Here is a 15,310-nt window from a genome sequence, read left to right as displayed (position 1 = left end):
CAGGTGTTTTTAATGATTCTGATTCGGACTCAGACTGCAGGGGCGTGCAGAGGTCACGCTTGAGTGGCTTCCTGCTGACTGTGTGATTGGGTTCAGCAGGAATGAGTGGAACACCTGCGCAGGTGTGCAGAGCTCATAAATTCATCCCTGTCAGATTCTCACTATCTTCAGGGTTTACCTCCTATCAGGCTGGAAATGACTCTGAAGGTTCATGTTTGACAGATCTTCTCCAGTGAAATATTATGGTGAAAACATTTGAGTAAGTTAAAAATAACAATCATAGTCCTGCATGCATCCGTCCAACATGTTTACCTCTCTAAACTGTAGTTTCAGGTCTTGTCAGAGTGAACACTTAGAGCAGCGAATGTGTTTGTCCACTTCAACTGTGAATACAATCAATTTGTCCAACCAATTGAAGGGAGCGGGAGTGGAGTGTTCTGTGTAAATGCCGTGTGTGTGTGTGTGTGTGTGTGTGTGTGTGTGTGTGTGTGTGTGTGTGTGTGTGTGTGTGTGTGTGTGTGTGTGTGTGTGTGTGTGTGTGTGTGTGTGTGTGTGTGTGTGTGTGTGTGTGTGTGTGTGTGTGTGTGAGAAAGTAGGACTTGGACAGGAAATAAACGAAGCAATTAAATGATTGCACTTAACTACCTCCTTTATGTTCATTCTAGCAAAAAGACATGAAGGCAGTTGGGGGGGAAAGAAGAGAAGTGCTGTTTGTAATTATAGAAAAGCTCATAATTTGTGTTCCCATACAAACCTACAGAAGCCATCAGCGATGTAAGAAAGAACTTATAACCTGCGGAAAATCCATTGAAACTACTCCACTATATGTTTAATGTCATTCAATTGATAATTTGTTGATTTACTTAAATGAATGCATCATACTATCCAAAGCCCACTTTAAGAAATAGATGTGTAATATATCTAGATTGACTTCATGTATTTATCTTATTGCCGTTTGCCATTCAAATTCTTTGCAGCTTCCTTTTGAGAAAGAGCAAATAAACAAATAAGGTTTCCTATCCATGCTGTCATTCTGTATTATAAGAGTGGTCCCACTCTGTTAGCAGGTCAGCCCAGTATAAAGCTCATTAGCCCACTGCCAGTCTAACTGTCCCACTCATGTATGTCCATCGCTAATCTGCCTCTGGATTATTAATAATCTTCCTACAGTCAAAGACACTGGGAATGTTTGCACGTCTTTAATACGTTGTCCTTAGCAGGTATAAGGATAATGGCAGGGGCACACGGAACATTCTGCAACATTAAAAAGTGCTCATTTTTCTGATTAAATACTTGATTTTAGTGGAAATAATTTGGAGGTTATCAGAAGTGAGGACAGGAATGTTATCATCCACAAAACACACGCTGCTCTGGAGGAACACGTGTGGATTTACATCCTTATGTCATATGACAGATCAGTTAAAATGATTTCAGAACATCATTCACAAAGATAATAAATGTTGTAGTTCATTGTAACAATAAAACAAAACAAAACTGAAAACAATAATTTTGCAGCTCTATATGGTCAGTTTTAACATTTCTATGAAGGAGAGGAAGAGGAGGAGGAAGCATTTCTTACCTCCACATACTTGTCCTGAGGAGAGCAGCAGGGAGAGAAACAGATTTGTCACAAATCTCTCCATCTTCAGGCTCTTGTAGCTTCGCTTGCATTCAGTTTAGAGGGTTCACATCTGGTTGCTTGACTGTGCCGTCCATTTTTGCTGTGGATGTTTGATTTACACTGTGACAACCTCCAAAGCGCCTCTTGCTTGCCCTGCTGGTTTTGGATTACAGCCTAAATTCTCTACCTGAGTGCTGTGAAGTGTAGCTCCACCCTCAGATCCTCCCTTCCAAACACAGGAGGCCTGCTTATTGTTGCTTACAGTACCAAATCTGAGCACAGGGGGGAGGTGTTGCAACACAAACGTTGATATTTCAGTTTGTTGGGAAGCTGTTGGGCTAAGGGAGATACAGGAACAAGCCTACAAGACAGAGAACTGAGACATGACGCCCTGAGAAAGCTGTTTTCACCTCATGACTCCTCATGTTGTCTTGGGAACGTTTAATCTGCAACATCAGCTGCTTCCACATGCAAACAGCACAATAAAGAGAGAGGTTATTGCCGAATGAAGAGTGATTTGAAAGAGAAAGAAAGAAAACATCAGAAGATAAGGAAAGAAAAATCAATTCAAAGTGCAAATCTAACCTTTTATTTATGAAGTTTCTAGGTTGTTTCTATCTAAATGTCTTATGGATCTACCTCCATCATCTCTTTTTCCCTTTTCTGTTTATATGGTGTAAGCGAGCAGTGTTGTGTCATCTAATGGCCTTCAACAAGCAGGGAGGCACTGAGTGAAGAGTGAGAGGAATCACACGAGTTGTTTGTGGCTTTCTGAGAACCTTGAGCAGCAACAGAGCAACAACTTATGAAACCGTTATGTCAGGAGGTGGAGAACAGGAAGCACCTGCTCCGAGGACAAAGCGAACAGCGTGGATCAGGAAAAGATGGAGGATTGGGACTGATTAAACTCCAGCAGCGGGCTAAAATAACAAAAACACAACGCACAGCTGGAAGGCCGAGGCGCAAAGGTTCCTGCTTCCTACTTTCTCATCAACGCAGCTTACAGCTCGGGGATGAAAATATGAAATAGATGGATGATGATCTCCCTTAGTTTCCTCTCATTACCTCCCATCCGTCCTATGCGAAGTTAATTCTAACATCCATTTCAACTAAACTAAAACAAAGTGTGTGTCTGTGAGGAATGAGTCACTGTGTTGTGATACTGGAGTAAAAAATAATGAATCATCGGGAGATGAAATCAAACGCTGTGTGGGTTTTGGTTCCATTCTTGGCCTGAGCCTCCTGTCCACTTCCAGGATAAACACAGTAATTGAGTGGCACATCCATTGTTCTATTTCTGTGCCGGTTGCGTAAGAAAATAGACGGAGCACTTTACAGCAGCGCAATCTCGTTCTCTTTCCACGAACGTTCGCCCACGTGAGGTTCAATAGCTTCCGAGAAATTCTGAATCGTGATGGAGGTGCTCTTTGTCCACTGTGATAACTACAAGAGAACATTGGATGAGGATGATTATGATGATGATGTTGTTAAAATGTTTACCTGTTTGGAAGTGCAGCAGCTTCTCTGTGATGATGGATGATTGTGGAGAGAAGAAAGAAAGAGCATTCACGTCTATACTTTTAGGGTTAGTGAGCTAAAACCCTGATCGATAAATGGTAAAGCAGCAATAACAAAGTGTATATCATCAACACGGCACACATCCAAACATAAGAAATCAAATCAACAATCAGATTGTTTGTTGATTTGATATTGTGACATTTTCTTACATCTTACATTTTCGCATGTTTTCCTTCTTGTAAGCTCAGAGGAAACAAAGGCGATAAAAAGCAGCAAGATCAGCAATCTAGAAAGGAGGGAAAGGAAGGTGCAGAGAAGGAAGGAAGGGAGGAAGGATGTGAAGGGATGAGAGGAAAAGACAAACACCAAAGTGGAAGAAATTAACAAGAGTGGTCACAAGGAGGTCTTAGGTTTAATGGCTACATGCTTTTCACCATGTTTGGTTCCATCACACACACACACACAGTTTTATATACACACACATGCACACACATTCAGACCCAAATATATGCATGTGTGAACATATTGGCATGACTCCCTTAGGAGTCACACTATTTTGTTCTCTCCTACACACACCCACCCACACACACACACACAGACCCCCATCCCCCTGACACAATCAGGCTTTCAGCTGAGGATTGTTTGGCTCTTATTTTAACTCTTCCTCTGCCTGGCCGTGACAAAGGTCAGTCCCCCAACACAATGGCGGATGGCAGCTGCTGGTCTGACTCACTGCCAAACCATTTGGTCTCTCAGCATGATTCATTCCACTGCAATAAACAAACTAACACTATCAAATATTCATTTTGTTTAGGCTAAATATGATGTTTCTCTACGCAAGAAATAGTCTTGATGTTAGTGTAAAGGGCAAATATTCTTTAGAGCGGCTTTCCATCAGTTCATGTTCTCAGCTGGGTCTTGCTGGCTGATGTATGTCTCTGAACCTAGCTCAGACATGTAGACGTGCATGAATGGAGTGTTGAGTGTTGAGTCCTCTTGCTGCTAAAGCTTTTCTTCTCTTTTGTCTTGCTTTCTGTCCAATCTTTTACATTCCAACTGCAGGAGCTCCAGAATGTTCAGAAACTTAGCAGCAGTTACAACAACTGTCCACTAGATGAAGCTGTTACTCCTTTGTGCTCTTCCAGTCTGCAAAGTAGTGCACCGAGAGAACCTTAGAAAACACTTACCTCAAGCGTGAAGGCCAGGAATCAAACCCTCACGTACAAACTGCATATCTGCTGTGTCACCATCCTGATCTAAATGCACAGTGGTGACACAGGTCCACAGCTTTCAAGAACATACTGAGTCTTGTTTCGGAGGCTTCAAGTGCGTTGTCAAAGTTTTGACTGTAAAAGTGTACTTAATGTCCACGGGACGTTGTTTTAACATACAGCATTATCTAAAGACTTTATCCAAATACAAACAACAAATAAACGTGATTTTTTTGATACGGTGTGATTAGAAATCCCGAAACAATATTACAAGTCTGAGCCTGAGCCTGGCGATGTATCAGCCAATCAGGGCGCGCGCAACGATCTGCATACGTTTCGCATTGGCTGAAAATGCTGTCAATCAAATTAATGGCGCGCTTCCGAAGTTACATTCGGCCAAAACCGACACAGGCTCGAGCGGCACTTTTTTTGTATTAACAGAGGGTTTAAAAGTGCAACAAAAGAACTATACCAGATAGAAACTTCATATTTAACACAAATTAAGCTCTAAAATAATGTAATTAGTTTCACGTACAGATCCTGATTTTTGTCACGTAAACAGCCTGAGGACGGTGAAGCCTGCCGCCGCCAGCAGGGGGCAGTAAACAAGATGGAGCTAAACAAACACTGAGCCGAACCCACCCAGCGGTAATTGGTGTTTTGTAACAGAGTCAGAGGAGGATCTGGGCCTCCTGTGACCCGCTGAGGGAGGAGGAGGAGGCGACCGAGGCCTCATCGTGGCAGCCAGCACGTCCGGAGGAGTCAACAGAGAGACGTCATGCTGCCCCACAACACATGGGGGACTTGTTTGTCCAACACATACAGGACATGCTGTGCAGTAAATAACAAGAGATGTAATTGTTAGAAAGTACAAAATACAGACGGACACCATTTTTAATAAAACATTAAACATAATTTTAAAAATATGATCAATCTGATGCCATTTGAAAGAGAAATGAATGAGTAAAGTGTATAATTACTAAAGCTATAATGGCTGTTAGAGTTTTTCTTTTTTTCCCTTTTTTTTTGTAGTTCTTATGTAAGCATCTGTTCTTGGATAAACCGTATTTTGACAGGTAATCAGTCCACGGTGAATTAATCATTTCTATCTCACACAAGTGCCAGCAACATGTTAACTTTTCAGGCCTCCAATTGATTAAACGTCATAAAACAGATTACCTAATGGGGCAGGAGAAGTGCTAGTCATGTAATCCAGGCTGTCCTCTCCAGGCCTCTGTTTCTGGGTCAGTCTTCCTGTTTCTCCTCACAGCTCCCCCTCGTCTCCTCTGCCTTCCCTGCATGCTGGACATTATGTCTCCCTGCGCAGACCTCACTCACATTGTAAAACATCTCATTTCACATGATCGCACTGATAAACAGCAGATTTGGCCTGGTGCATAGTTGTATAGCGTATGAATAGCGGCTCGGCTGTAGTCTTGTTATGATTGCTAACACGCTGTTATGAAACGCAAACTCCCCTGCCAATATCAATACTATACCTCCTTTTCCCTCCGCTCAGACAAATTTGGTGCCTGTTGCGTAACTGTTATACATGGAGTATAATCACAGTAAAGAATTAGGTTTCTGATCATTATCATCTCATTTTTGTGTCTGGATTATCTGCCCGGGTCGCTCTTATGTAACTTTGAGTGATTTTTGCCTCACCTCTGGAACACCCTGTGGAAACTATATCCAGTTAATACTTGGCTCACGACCTCGATCTGTTTCCGTGCTCTCCCTCTCTCTCTCTCTTTCTACCCTTCTGTCCCTCCCTGTTCTCCGTCTCCATCTCTACAGGAATGAATCACTCCCCATGAGGAGATTGGAAGTAGCACTTCACTCTAAAAACAAGCAAGCTCGTATGTCCCTTGTGGCGTTGACATTCAGAAGAGCTCGTTCCATGGCTCAGATTCAGTTCGCGAATCAGTGTTGTTATGCAATAAATCTCCCAGCACATATGAGGAATTTAGTACGAGTTAAAGCCAAGTTAAGCATTACAGTACATGCTTACACTGCTCAGCAAACTCAGAAATGTGTTTGGATATAAGTTTATTTCCCAATGATGAGATTTGATAGGCATTTTAAGAGACTTATCAAATCATCTGCAACTGACAGACGACTCATTTAAGCTAGCATATTCCTTGTTGAACTGGTGTGGAGGGATGGGATCATACAACAGACTGACTGACTAGAAAAACAACTGTTCCCTGTGTAGTCAGCAAACAAGCTTGTTTGCAGATGGAGTTGGAGATGAACAGACACGGGACCCCCTCCCACTCTCAAACACGTCTGGGACCAGGTGGCGGGAATGGGCACACAACAAGCAGACGCAGACGGGCAGGAATGTTTGCTGTGACGCATTAGGGACGGAAAACAAACATGAAGGCTTCCCCCTATAAATGTCACAGAAGCTTTAGCCATTCAGATCAGTTCTTCACATGTGATCGAACTGTGACATAAGACATTTGTCATCGTTCCATCCTTCACACAACAACTTCTGCCTCCAAACCTCTGCTGTGTTATTTTCGGATCAAACTAGTTTCATCTCTCACCCAGAAGATGCTAGAATCATTCACGGGGTCATCGACCTCCAGTATGCACCATCCCACGCGACTGTTTAACCAAAAATAAGCTGTGACGCTGACTTTAAAGCAGAAAGAGGAACTCCTAAATACCAGGGGTATTTCCTCAACTGTCAAGGGCGAGCCCCTGTTAGTTTCCCACTGGTTTCGCTCGCTCATTTCACGCAAAAGTCTGGTTAAAAAAAGAGAAGGTTTGTCGTGATTTTTAAGCAGAGTTCCATGAATGTAGCACAAGTTAAGCTCCTTGCCAGTAGCAGTTATGTAAGGTCCTGGCAGAGGAGACGGCGTTAGGTAAGCCAACAAAATAGTTTACACGTTTGGTTCTGGCCCCTTAATAAAAAAAAACAGGCCCAAAGAGGTGAAGTTTGGAATAAACCTTTTCCTTTTACATGCAATATTGAGCAAGAGGGAACACAGCTCTGGTTTCCTGTTTGTGTCACATTCAAACCCCTCCCCTCCATTTCCTTCCCTGGGGTTCAATTCTTTGTTTTACGCTGATCCTTGACAGCATGAATAGAAACACCAGGATGCCTTGAGATTCCCTGGCATTCCATACATTTGGTGTCGATGTTTACATGAGTCACTGCGCTGAATATACCTGCTTTATTGTGCTGGGGAATGTAAAGAATGTGAGGAGAAACAGGCAGGTGCTTTACCCTTTGTTAAACAAAACGGGGGACAAATGTTGATGCGGAGCTGGACAAGGTTTTGCTTGTCCTGATGGCACAATATGCACAAAGAAACTCTTATCCTATTTTTGCAAATGAGCTCTTTAAATGCTCTTTATTTCAATATCAATGTAAGTGGGATAAAAAAACAAAACAGTTTCTAGATTCTGATCCCTCCCCTGATCTAGTGTCCCGGTTTCAAGATGAACAAAGGTTCACTGAGACGCCACCTTTGCTCTGTGAGATCTAATGTCCTGTTGAATGAAGGGAGCACACATAATGGACTGAGTGTGGGATTTGCATATTGCTGTATTTTGAGACTCACCACGAGTAAAAAATAACATTTGAAAAACCGTGTAGGTTGTATCAAAGCAACGCTAATTACTCAATCACTGAATGTAAACGGGGAAGAGACTCATTTTCATCCCATTGCTACTCCGTGGGCGGTCATCAGTCGTAATAAGGAGAACTCAGGCAGCCTGTAGGACTGTAAACATGGAGATGAATGGAAAAAACAGGTTTGGAGAGATTGATCAACCATCATAAAGAGTAAAGTCAGTTTGCTTTGAAACCAAACACCCCCAGGATTCCATTGAAAGATCCAATTTGGTAAGGACACACACACACACACACACACACACACACACACACACACACACACACACACACGTACATATTCATTCCCTCCCACTAAATCCAGACCAGTGCCACATCTGCAGACAGTGTAGGAGTGGTTTACAGTAAAACCACCACAGCTACAGTGAAATTACAGAAGTAAATCATAACACTCGCAGGCTGTGCTCGCTCCCAGATGTATCCTTACTTTTGTTTTTAGTAAGAGCGTGGGCGACTCCACCTCCCACCTCAGTCTGTTATTGGCTTTAATGCCTTAATGGACGGCAGGAAGGGGAGTGGGCACCTTGTACAGAGGGAGAAGACAGAAAAACAAGCGCGCCCCGTGCTTCAGAAAACAAAGAGTTACGTGAGCGTGCATCTGATTGACTGACTGCTCTCCAAATATTTACTCCACACGGGGACACAAGCTTTAATTAGACAGTAAACAGAGTCACAAGTGGGACGACTGAGACAAAGAGACAGTGACAGAGATGTGACCTGTGTCATGAGATACTTAATCCTTCATTAGGATCCTTCATTGTTTGTTGCATTCTAGATCACTAGAAAATCATCAAAACCCCAGAACAGAACAATTTTAATGGACCAGGCCTGTTTTCATTCAGTTTGCATACTTGAGATGCACCGAAGAGAGGCTAGAAGTGGATTGATGTTTAGTTTTTTTGCAAAATAGATAAAAGAGACAAGAACATGAAAATATGTGGATGTAAAAGTGCTAAATAAGCTGTAATTACATCATTATATTTGAACTTTACTGTTTAAGCTAGTGATCATTGTGTGTCCATACAAAGTGGAACAGTCCTGAAGTTTCCTGTGCTCCTCTTCAGAACATTCTGTACAGACCGGCAGCACAACATGATATAACTGAGGTTTTGGCCTTTTTGGAATTTTCTGGACTGCTGCCATTCATATGTTTCTGGCGGATTTGATGGAAGTCTGGTTGTAGGTTTTGGCAGAGCGCTCAGCCAGTGGAGGTTTTATGAGAGTGTGTACACCTGCTGTACATTTCCCACAGATCCTTCTGATATGTGATATGTTTACTGTGCTGTAGGTGAAAATGATTTAGAATGTTTAAACTGGCTCAAGTGCGCAGGGATTGTTAGGCATCTGGGCGGGAAAGCAAAATGTAGGTCAACGTAATGTTTTTCTTCTCCAAAAGGATAAAAGTTATAGGGTCCGGGTGTGTGTCTGCAGACGTATGTGGGTCGTGTGTTTGTGTGTGTGTGTGTGTGTGTGTGTGTGTGTGTGTGTGTGTGTGTGTGTGTGCGGCTGAGCATACCGCCCATCCTCTGAGGATATCTGTGTGTTTGACATGGAAGTTAAGGGCATATCCAGGAAACAGGCCCTCTGTCCCACCGTGATCCATCAACAGAAACCATCCCACAGGTCCAGGGCGGAGAGGTGGAGAGGTCAGAAAGGGAGGAAGAGGAGGAGGGAGAGGGATTGGTCTACATTGGTCTACATCAGGCTACATTGAGAGAGGGATAGAAGGAGAGAGAGAGAAGGCAAAGTTATTTCAAAAAGGGAATTCTGGCTATGGATCAAGTGTGTTTGCAGCAATAGAGTTTACTGCTGCAGTGCTGCTTCTCTTCTGTTTGAGGAAGTGATAATGAAGCCACATGAGCTCCGTTGGCACCAAATGACAGCAAAGAGTCGCCTAAAAATGCAACTCGCTCTTCCAAGAGAGTTGTGGCGGGGAGAGCGTAATGCAAACCACCTATAATAAACAGCCTTAACTCACAAGGGATTATGGGTATAAGGGGAAGAAAGTTTACATCTGACAGGCCTCAGTTTTCTCGAGATTGTATTTCTATGTGTCCTGGCTTCTGTAACATTGAGAATAAGGCGGATTATTGCAGTTAACATCAAGGACTGACAAAAAGCACGTAGTCAGCTGGAGATTTTTGTGACGCCAAGCCGAGACCAGAAACAAAAGGGATGAAGTTGGCAGATGTCCACAGATCAGCTGTCCGTCCCTCAGCTATGGCTCATAATTGAGTCTGTGATCAGTGATCTGCAGTTCCTCTCCATTTACATGGCTGCTGTTGCTTGGGGGTTGGGTGAAAGTGTGTGAAAGTGATCTCCCTTACACCCCCCATCTGTGCAATGCTATGGGAACACATGTCACAGGTCACACGCAGAATGACGGATCACTTCAAAGAAAGAGGAAATGAAACAATCGCCAAAAATAGTGAATGCATGCATTTTCCAAGGTTTGATTTCTGTTATTGTTTTCTGACGTAAGCGACCAACATGCAACCAAGTCATGTGCTGTGAATCATAATTCCAAAGACTCAACCAAGCCGCCCCTCCTATCGCTTCACGTGCTTTATTCATGTGGGTGTTTGAGGTTGAACTGCACCAGATTTAAACCCAGATCCTTGAAAAAAGTGAAAAGTAGTGAAAGTCAACATCATGTTTTTGACCTGCTGGGCCTCTGTTTCCTTGCCAACATAAAAAACACAGATCATTGGCCCCAAATTGTATCCAGACAGGGTCAGGGGGCTTCCAGTAGCTGAGTCAGACCTCTTACTGGAAGCCAGTGAGTCACACCGTCTTCCCCTCCCTCTTATGCCCCCTCCTCTTCTTCCCCTTCCTCATTTGTTGCACTTATCATCTGCTCCTCACCACCTTTTCCCATTAGCTGTCCCCCACCCACCCACGCACAAACTCACACACCCACACACCTCTTTCCTGTCAAGTGCCAGCAAAATCAGAAACAAAACAAAGAAGCCGACATGTTAACAGATTCTTCAGGTTTTGTTGTTTGATTCTTTCTCTCTTTGCCTTTTGCACCTTTTGCAACATATGAACGCATGCAGCCTTAATGTGATTCACACCCCACCATCCTCAAACCCCCATTATACCAGGTCCCATCTGCAGCCCCCCACCCCTGTTTCTCTTTATCCCCCTTTCCCGAATTGTAATGATCTCACCCAGCTGTCACTGTGTAATCCCACCCACACTCACAGCAGCACACGTCTCTGTTTTGATGCTGCTGGTGGCTGATCGCTTTGTCCTGGCCACCGTTTCCGTTAAATCCAAAGCACGCTGCCAGCCTGAGGTTCCTGAACATCCAACATTTTCACATATTTGAGCTTAATTTGATGCTAAAATGTTTCAATCTGAGTTCACTCCTGATCACTTCCTCGTTGTTATCAATCAGAGTGTTTTTATTGCATGGACACAGTGAACAAACTAAACTCGATTAACCCATTTTTCCATTAATGCAGTTAAATCTCTTGGATAAAGTGTCCCAAGACTGAATCCGTCAAACAAAAACAAAACATCAACTTCTGCATCACTATCAAACCGCCAAAGTAGGACATTCTTACTCAGTAGGGATGCAACAGGAAAGTCATTCTGCTCATCCACTAATAGAAATATTTCCTCCAGAATTGTGTAGGTCTATGTTGTCCATCGCCTGAGGTTAATGATTACATCAAGATCACCGATTACGCATTTAGTCTGGCAGGAAGTCCTCCACATCAGCTCTCTGGTGGCTGTGGGCGTAAAGCAGTCGATCGAAAAACTAAATCCCACAAGGGCCCTCGCCAAGATTTGCCACACTCAAGCACCACCGGAAGGCGACGTGCGAGCATTTGTATGTGTATGTATGTGTGTGTGTGTGTGTGTTGTTGTGATGGACCGAGTGCAGCCGGAAGCCGTGTGTTCAGGTGACTTGTGTAGGAGTCGGGTTATTATAAATGAGAATTCCCTGCAGCCTGAAAGACTCAGAGAGCAGCTATTTTCGCCTGAACGATGATGTGTCAGAATGTGAGAGGCGTCAGTAATCAAAAAAACCAACGCTGCCCACCAGCTGAAGGCTGTGTGTAGTGTAAATCTAACAACGTCTTTATGTAATTTGATGTTTACGCACTATAAAAAGGAGTGATTGGGCTGAGGTGGCTGGGTGCAGTGGCAGATGAAGAGGTGGGACCGGAGTACACACACCTTGCTTTGATTACCATATTTGAGACTAAATTAGACTGTAGGAGAGAACATAGTACATATATTTGGAGGGATATTCTAAACATTTAGAAAAGCCGATGGGTACTTGAGGTCCACAGGCCACAGATTGTAATCCCACTGTTTTAACCCAACTAGTGTTTAGGTAAGGAGCGACACAATGCAAACAAGTTAAACCAGTAGAATACAGTGAGCAGACTGTTTTACTGTATTACTCTAGTTTAGTTCCTTGTCATGTTTTGATTTTGATGTAAGGATTTCCTCCTGTGTGGGCTGAGAAAGATGAGACAATAAAGAAATCTGCTTTCACATGTCATCTTGAGAAAGTACTTTTATGTTGATGGAGCCGGTTTCATTGACTTTGGTCGCATAGTCGCGCTTTAAAATGATGTCATGTTCATGGGCCACAAGAGTGTTGGGACAAATGCAATAAATAAATTGACAATAAAACCAAATTCAGAGGCGCGTAATTTCCTATATGGCTATGAATTTAACCCCCAGTATAAATCACAAATGCAGTAACTTGTGACTTTTAGATGTTTTTCCCATGCAGTTTCAGAACTATAAGTACAAAAATACAATCAGCAATGCAGTTGAGTACTTTTAAATATAATAGAGCCAAGTTCCTTGATTGGGTTATGAAATGAATGGGGGTCCTTGAAAAGGTCTGAGGGGATCCCCAGCACACTCACAGACGGTTAAGTGTCACTGAATTAAAGGATCATAACAATCTTCATGAATATTGTGTACTTTTTTCCTTTTTAAAACATTTCTTCTATATGTTTTCTATGTTTCAGGTAGGTAACATGTATATTTTTATGCTTTTTGCAGGTGCGGATTCTGGTTTGAGGATCTTGCTGAGGCATTAAGTGGTGGTGTACTTTTTGGGAAACTCCACTATCCAAAATGTGACGGTTGGAAGCCAAACAGAAACCAGGGTGTTTTTTCAACTCTTGGTTTCACTGCAACCGTATAATTTCATGGAAGTGTGCTGTTGTGCAATTGAGGTTGGATTTCAAAATCAATATGTGCGGGACACTCTGTAGTTTACAAACAATAACGGCATCCATGTTGTTTTGACGTGTGTCCAACCTGCCATCAAGTAAAGACATGATCTCTAATGTTTTATTATATCTTTCTAAAGCTCTAAGATGTAATATGTACAGCAGATGTCAGAGTCAAAAGCCACAGTGCTCTGTGTACCACTTGTGGTACCCGTACCACAATGTGAGAACCACCGCTTTAGAACTGCTTTAGTTTCCATGTGGACAGACCACGAACGCCTCTGCAGCGATGCAGCTCAAGGACCATCTGTCAGTGGACTCCAGGAACACCCAAAATAATCTCTAAGACTTGGGAAGGAGAAACACAAACACATTACACACAGGCTGTAAAAACCTGACGCTCTGTGCCACAGGAGATCTCCACCTGTACCAGCGGACGTATAAATGTCATCTGGCTTCTGAGGGGTGTTACGTTAGGTGTTAGGCGTTACGTAATGTTCTCAGCCTCAGAGACCAACGTGTGTGGTTCCAGAGGTTGGAGAGCTGCGGCCACCTGTTTTGAACTTTTGAAGACTCCGGGTCCAACATTTTAAATTATACTAGAAATGTTCTTCCACTATTCTGTTCTGCATTAATTAATCATGCTTTGTCTCCTCCAGGGATCCTCTGAAGACACACAGTTGATCCCATGTTAAGAGTTCAATTAAGTTGCCACATCTGCAGGCAAATGTACACTTCAAAACAATGCAGCCTGTGTTACAAACTGTACATTGCAACATCGTCATAATTTGGTTTCAAAATCCATAATCCTGCAGAACAGCCTTCTATATATTTATATATATAATTACATGTCCACAAAATTATATGGACACAACACATTATGAGAGTTAAAAAAACAAGAGTGAGACAGAATAACAATAGAGTGTTTGAGACTGACAGTGACCTGGGACACACCTTTATTAGAGGTTAGTTTGGATGGGTTAGCATGCATGATAAATACAGGCCTCTGTCAAAATTAAAGGATTATGGTTACTGCAGAATAATTACAGGATTACTATAAGCCAGTTTCAAATACTCACCTTTTTCTACTATTCAGTCTGCTCTTCTAAATGTCTGTGAGTTTATCATGGCTGTAGAAAGTGAACTAACAGAAAGTAAATATTGAAAGATCCTGGAGCGTTACATCTTTGTCTCTCCTCTCTGATGTGTCGTACATTAAAGCAACAGCTTTAAATAAACTGAAACCACAACTCTGTTTATAGATTTTATACAAGCTCTGTTATTATTGCGTGGTTTCGCACTTATATGCATATGTGTTATGTGTGAGAATGACTATACAAATATATATAAACATCACCTTTGAAAGGGTGAGCATGTTTCATATCCCAGGGGAACAATTGAGAGTGAAACTGTAACCTTGGATGTAAGAGCTTCCCACAATCACTAATAACACCAATGCATTCAGGTGCTACATTAACACGACAAAATGAAGATACCTACATGTTTACGATGATAATATATCTATTAAAGTGCACGTCTAAAGTCTCTGGTAGTCATATTGTAGTGAAATGATTGGAAAATAGTGTTTTAGGCTATTTATCAAGTAAAGCTGACACCTGTTTGCTGTTTTTTCAGTGTGTTGTATGATTTGCTACTGTTCTCTGTTTCATAACATTATAAATCCAATACTTTTGTGTTTCTTGGAGTGAACTTATAGACATTTGTCAGCTTTGTCATTTTAATTCAGGAAACTGTAAATTTGAGTCAAGTGACGGATCTCTTAATGAAATTATGCAAAATAACACTGGTATAATCCTGTAGGAGTATTTTGATCGTTGTAGGACTCACCACTTTACATTTCAAACTCTAAAATGAAAGATATTCTTAGTTGGAGGCTTTCAGGGACCAAACCTGTGGGGCGTTTCTGTCTCATTTGAGCCTCATCTGCAAACTTGATGGATCAATGTACAACACAAAACTACAACAACACGGTATAAAATAACACTTCGGTGGCATTTTACTCTCACAAACTCTTAGCTTGTAAGTCACATTCCAGGGGGGAAACATTAAACCCCCCAACAAAACATTTGCTGCTCTGTCTGCG

General features: G+C 42.3%; 1 protein-coding gene and 1 long non-coding RNA gene across 2 annotated transcripts in view; both read right to left on the bottom strand.

Annotated features, from left to right (window-relative positions):
- The window catches only part of LOC143011342 (anthrax toxin receptor 2-like), a 54,562-nt gene that overhangs the window by 17,969 nt on the left and 21,283 nt on the right, over positions 1–15,310 (bottom strand). The window lies entirely within an intron of this gene.
- LOC143010948 (uncharacterized) lies at positions 723–6,152 on the bottom strand. The gene is made up of 3 exons (XR_012964874.1): positions 6,016–6,152; positions 5,530–5,669; positions 723–5,181 (listed from the first exon to the last, which is right to left on the bottom strand). It is a non-coding gene; the product is annotated as an uncharacterized LOC143010948 (long non-coding RNA).

This window comes from Genypterus blacodes, unplaced genomic scaffold, assembly GCF_046128005.1.
Source record: "Genypterus blacodes isolate CSIRO-AG114 ecotype Tasmania unplaced genomic scaffold, CSIRO-AGI_Gbla_v1 ptg000133l_1, whole genome shotgun sequence".
NCBI classification, from domain to species: Eukaryota; Metazoa; Chordata; class Actinopteri; order Ophidiiformes; family Ophidiidae; genus Genypterus; species Genypterus blacodes.
This window is presented reverse-complemented; position numbering and strand designations above follow the sequence as displayed.